Source organism: Telopea speciosissima, chromosome 2, assembly GCF_018873765.1.
Source record: "Telopea speciosissima isolate NSW1024214 ecotype Mountain lineage chromosome 2, Tspe_v1, whole genome shotgun sequence".
NCBI lineage: Eukaryota > Viridiplantae > Streptophyta > Magnoliopsida > Proteales > Proteaceae > Telopea > Telopea speciosissima.
Window position 1 is genome coordinate 34472271 of NC_057917.1, and position 6000 is coordinate 34478270.

Consider the following 6000-nt stretch of genomic DNA (forward strand, 5'->3'; position numbering starts at 1 on the left):
AATTAAAATTAAACCTAAACACCCAATCTAATGCTGGAAAAAAAATTGACATAAAATAACCCTAATTACATAATGTCTAGGAATTAAAAGTAAACCAAACGGACAGCTTGTCCTACTCGATCTACTCGGCTTCCTACACAAACAAAGAGAATGTTAGGTATACTATAATTAACCTAATAAAGGGATTAAAAATAAAAATAAAAATTCTGGAATTATAAAATTAAAACTAAAACAAAGTAACACAAAACAACTCAATCAATCTTAGCAACCGTGCTTTGGTTCCCCGGTAACGGCGCCAAAATTTGATCGTGTCGTTAACCGGTAAAAAATAAAATCCTAAATTAATCTAGCAAGTAGCAAGTAAGGGGTCGATCTACGGGGAACTGGAAGAAATATTGCAAAGAAGGAACTAGGCTAATTAAAGGTAACTAGAAATTGAACTGAACCTAGAACAATGATAAACAAAAAATAATATGAATGATAAGATGAGAAGAACTATCCTCGGGTCAAATTCACTTTGTTAGATTGATTTAATTCACTATCTCGCACATTACGGTTCACTGCGGCTACAAGCCCAATGACACCACAAAGTGTAGGGTTCCTCCTAGATATAGGGTATCTTGACGAGTACTATCGTCCTTCGCTACGAGGCTTGGCACGCTTAGTTCATTCAGTTATAACCTATCTTTGGTACAACCACATGGGAAAAGAAAACCACTATTTGAACGAATCAATTGAATCACAGAAACAAAAGATCCTAACTAGATGTCATCATTAAACCAGATCAAAGAATTACAAAAGTCTTAACATCAAATAGTCAATATGCAAAGAAAATAAAATAAATTAACTTCACAGAGTTTCATCTCCCTGAGAATAGGTTGGGAATTTAGCTACACATGGCGATCAAGGGAGCACAGCTATAGTCGATCTTCATGGCAGCAACGACAGCAATGGTGATCTCAACGTCTCCAAGTAGAAACCCTAAGACCCTCTCTCCTCTCTTAGCTGCCCGAGTAACATATTCCCTCTCCTCTCTTGCTTTCAGTGGGGAATGATGACGAATCTGTATTCTACCCACTATTTTTAAATCAGTCCCCTCTCTCCCTATGAATAGGTTAGATGCGTTTTTAAAATTAGAAAAAAGAAAGAGATAAAGGAGAATCGGGTTGGAATAGGAGAGTAAAAGAGAGAGAGATAGATTTACATATGAGACGGGGATGAGAGATAGAGAGATGATGGGGTTGTTTTAAAAATAAGAAAAAGAAAGAGATAATGGAGTTGGAATAGGAAACTAAAAGAGAGAGGTAGGCTATGTATGAGATGGAGATGAGAGACAGATGGGGGAGATAATGGGATGGGTTTAATTAAAAAAAAGAAAGAGATAATGGAGAATAATCATGAAGTGATTATTGGAAGGAGAGATAAATAGGACTTTTAAATCTTTCATCTTTCTAAATTACACTCAAACCCCTCTTCTAGAATGTATTCCCAATCTGCCATTTTAGCATCAAATATCTGCAAACTCCAATATCCCTGTAATAACCAATAATTCAAGTATTTTAGTGCAATAAATCATAATTATTGGACAAGAGATGCTAAATTAAACAAGAAATACATATATAAATGCAGTTTGATCAATCGCCTATATCGGGCAGTCCCAAAATCTCTGCTTGTTAAACCCGTGCCCAAAAAAATGGGTTAATTTGAAATTTTGTTGGAAGTCCAGAACCCGAGGTCAAAGCTACTAGTACACTGTGGTACATTGAACCCATGGTTGAACATAATGAGGTAGCCCCGTTGGTGAGGACCTACATACCATTAAGAAGGCAAGCACTAACTCCTTGCTACTGTACAGCTCACCACCAAATGTACAACCTAAGGAAGGTACCATCCCTTGATTCTAGGACCCTTGGACTTAATCCTAGGTCTAGGCTAAACTAATGATGATCCTGATCACTTTAAATATTTTAGATAAGGCATTTTTAAACCCAAACATCAATTTGTATGATTGATTTGATGATGAGAACCCAATTCCATACATACATCTTAAATCCCAACATAAATGACAAACTTTGCTAATTTATAAATTGAACTTCTCTTAGTTAAAATGATATAACTCCACAACTCGAACTCCATTTGCCTTGGTTCTAATTTTGTTTGAAACTAGACTCATAGGGATACATTTTGTTAGAAGACACCATTACCTAGTTATGTCTCTAAGTTAGCTAAAAGTTCAGCTCAAGTTGCTCTCAAAATCGGATCCTGCTGTCTTGACAGGTTGACCTTTGCGTAATAAAAATAACATAACATCATCATCCAATCTTCATTTCCTTTGATTCTAGTTTTTCTAGAATTTAGATTCATAGAGATTCATTTTCTTAGAAGGAACCATGATCCAATTATGTCTCTAAATGAACTAAAATTTCATTTCAATCCAAACAAATTCTATAAATGAATTCTCTGGGTGATGCACACATCACCCAAAGACATCACCCAGAGTGGGAAAATGCAGTATTTTTATCTGCAGATGTACGAGGACCACCCATACTGGCCATGGGCACCCTCTATAGGTTGAAGGGAGTCTGGGGAACCACCTCATACCCTTGGACCCTAGTGGACCCCACCAGAGTGCCTAGAATGACTAAGAATCAGTCTAAAAATGCATTTTGAAAAGAGACCTAAGCAGCCAAACAGGCCTCAGTAGGGGGTTGTCATAAATGGAGGACCCCAGCTTAGTTTTAGAACTCTAGTTGTTGCTGAAACCATGGGAGAGAAAAGAAGAGAGAAAAGAGAGAAAGAGAAGGAAAAAGGGAAGAAAGGAAGGAGAAGAAGAAGAGAAGGAAGAGGAAGGAAGGAGGATCAGCTTGGCAGCCCTGATCCCAGTATACCCAAGCCATTCTCAGGTATAAATACTTACCCTAATATGCTGCTGCTGCTGTTCTCTATTTCCTCATATGGATCTATGCTTTATGGAGGTAGATCTGGCCAAGGGAAGCCCAGAACAGCTGGGGACTGCCTTGTGCTACCTCATATCCAACATGCAAACATGTTGCATGGAAGATCTGAGGGTTTTTCATATATTTTTACTATTGTTATTAGCTTGGGATTGAAATCAGTCCCTGTGCCTGGCTGCACTGCCTTATTGCACCCAGATCTCGCAGTTTGGGCTTGGATCTGTGCATACAGGCTAGCCCTCGCCTGGATCTTGGTAGGGATAGCCTACTACCATGATTATACATGTAAATCTGCCCTTGCATGCAGCCAAAACCGTGGCCTGAAGCTAGAACTCAGCTGGGTTACTATTTACTGGGTTGTCTGGGCAGCTCCTGGCTGCCAAGTGGTGGGCCCAGGTCAAGATCCGAGTGGACCAGTGTAAACCACTCCCCATGAGGTCCACAATGACCTAACATGCATGTAGGGTCGATCAAGGCACTGCCTATGGTGTAAAACCCAAGAAAATGAGCTTGTTCACATTCTAAGCATTCTCTGGATGATGCACTAGGCGATGCACACATCACCCAGAGACATCACCCAGAGAATTAAAGTGGATTGTTTTGCAGATCTAAGTTTGGGGACCTCCACGTATGGACTATAAACTGTGTAAGGAGGTGAAAAATGACCAAAATACCCCTCCTCACATCTGTCCATAATTATGAACACCTTGGGTACCCAAGTGGGCCCCGCAGGGCTTGGTAACCCTATCTGTGTTGGTCTTACAGCACTGCTGACCTAGGGACTGTGTTGTAAGACTATTGTGACCTAGAACCATGTACTACAGTGGTAAAATACCATATTGACCCTAAGCCACATTCTCCGGACGATGCACCGAGACATAGGCCTAAAGCCCAATGTAAGGCCCAGAGAATTCCATGTGATCTCGGACTGAGCACCGAGTCAGACCAATGAGTCTAGATCAATACTAGGACATCCAAGAATAATTTTAAATATAATTAACACATGTCCAATCTAACACTTTAGGATTTGATTCTATGTTTGAGGTGCGCAGCCAAATACCGGCCGAAACTGAACAAACAATTGAACCGGTAGGATCAAACCAAGGTGAGTGGAATTACACCATGAGTGTAGGTGTAACATAATGGATGGGTCATGACAACAACAACAATATTTACTATCTTTAATTACTGTAAATTGTTTTATATCCTCATTTGAATTTTGAATCTTATCTGATGAACATTGGAAATGGATGATAATGCTTGTATGTGGAATTGCTAGATTAGATGCCATAGCTGGCTTGGAAATGAGGCATGTGGTAGCCTGTAGAATGGGATATGGTTGACACCACCCGACTCATATGATGCCATATAGACATGGGGTTAGAGATTCATCACCCGTGCTACGCACCCTTGCCAACAGCTGTTAAGGTGTTGGATGCCTGTGGGAGCGACCGTATAAATTTGATTATGAGCTATATGCCGGGCTTTATGCCATAATATAATTCAAAAAAAGAAATGCGATTATGAGCTTTATGCTAGGCTTTATGCTGGGCTTTATGCCATAATATAATCCAAAAGAAAAGAAATGTGATTATGAGCTATATACCAGGCTTTATGCCACAATATAATCCAAAAGAAAAAAATGTAATTATTAAGCTAAATGGCAATGATTACCTCACAGGTTAATCACAGAGGGCCGGTCGGACTGACCTTGGAAGGGATGCTGGAGCTGACTAGTCCTCTCCGACAACTCAATGGGTGTATTACGGGAAGGGGTTTCAAGCCTGCACTAGGGATACATGTATTGGGGATTGTAATAGCACTAACCTGCCTTAGTTGTGATGTTAGGTGGCTAATAAATAAAATGAACTGCACCTCATGTAGGACTCATTTGGTTGTGCTTGCATGTGCATGCATGGTTTATATTTTATTCACGGGCTCGGTGGAGCTCATACTCTTGTATATTCTCTTTTAGTTGATTTCGCAGGAATGGATTTGCCAATGGGCGAGAAAGCTGTCGATGGAATTGTAGATCTTCCTCATCTAGTTGCTTAGCGACGATTTTGTTATTATTTAAGTTTCATTCTTTCAAGAAGTGTAATTACCAAGATAATGTATTTATTGAACATAAATGGATATGTATATGGTATAACATAGGTGTTTGGGATTTTATTGTTAATGAAATAAATCATTTGTGGGTAGTTCGATCTTCCATTGCACTCTGATATTCATTTATTATCTTTTTCCTCATTTTGTGGTTTGTGACGTGTAAGTACTGCTTCTTGATCCTTGGGGATTGGTGGATGTCGTAGGATATCCGATCACTTGCCTAAATCCTCCCAGGGGATGGTTTGGGGTGTGACAGAGTGGTATCAGAGCGAGAAGCTCTATTTACATTCACAAACAACGGAAGTAGAATGGTGGGTGGTCTAGAGACAAAGAAATAAAAGTTTTAAGAAAACACCAAAATAAAGAAGTAGATGAACACAGTAGGGAACTAGCTAGGTGCAAAAACCGATAACTTTATAATTGAAGAGGCATAAACTTTTACATCTGGAAAGGAAACTAGAAGTACTATTTTCAATCTTATTACAAACGAAAGTGCAACCAATAAAGCAAAATCAAACACCAACATGATTTGGAAGACTCTAAATTTTAGCAATTCTAAAACTAGATCTACTCTTGAGCTGAACCTTAAGCTTGAGATGATAACCAACAAATCATAGATATCTATAGACTCAGCTGTATTATAGTTAAACCTTGATAGCCAGGGACTTCTGTGTAATTAAGAGGGGAAACAAAATACCTTTAGACTCATACCACCTGTATCAAAATCTTACCCCATCGATGGTCAGGCCGAAGCTAGTGCATATCTTACTTAACACTGCCTTAAGATCGTCGCACCATGTATTTCAAATTTCTTGCTCCAAATCATTCCATTCAAATATTTCAAGTACATAAATGTTGCCTCAATATATGAAATATATTGAATTTTCCTATTGCATCCAAGTAATCATAAATCCTAAATTTCTTTCAGAGAGCAAGC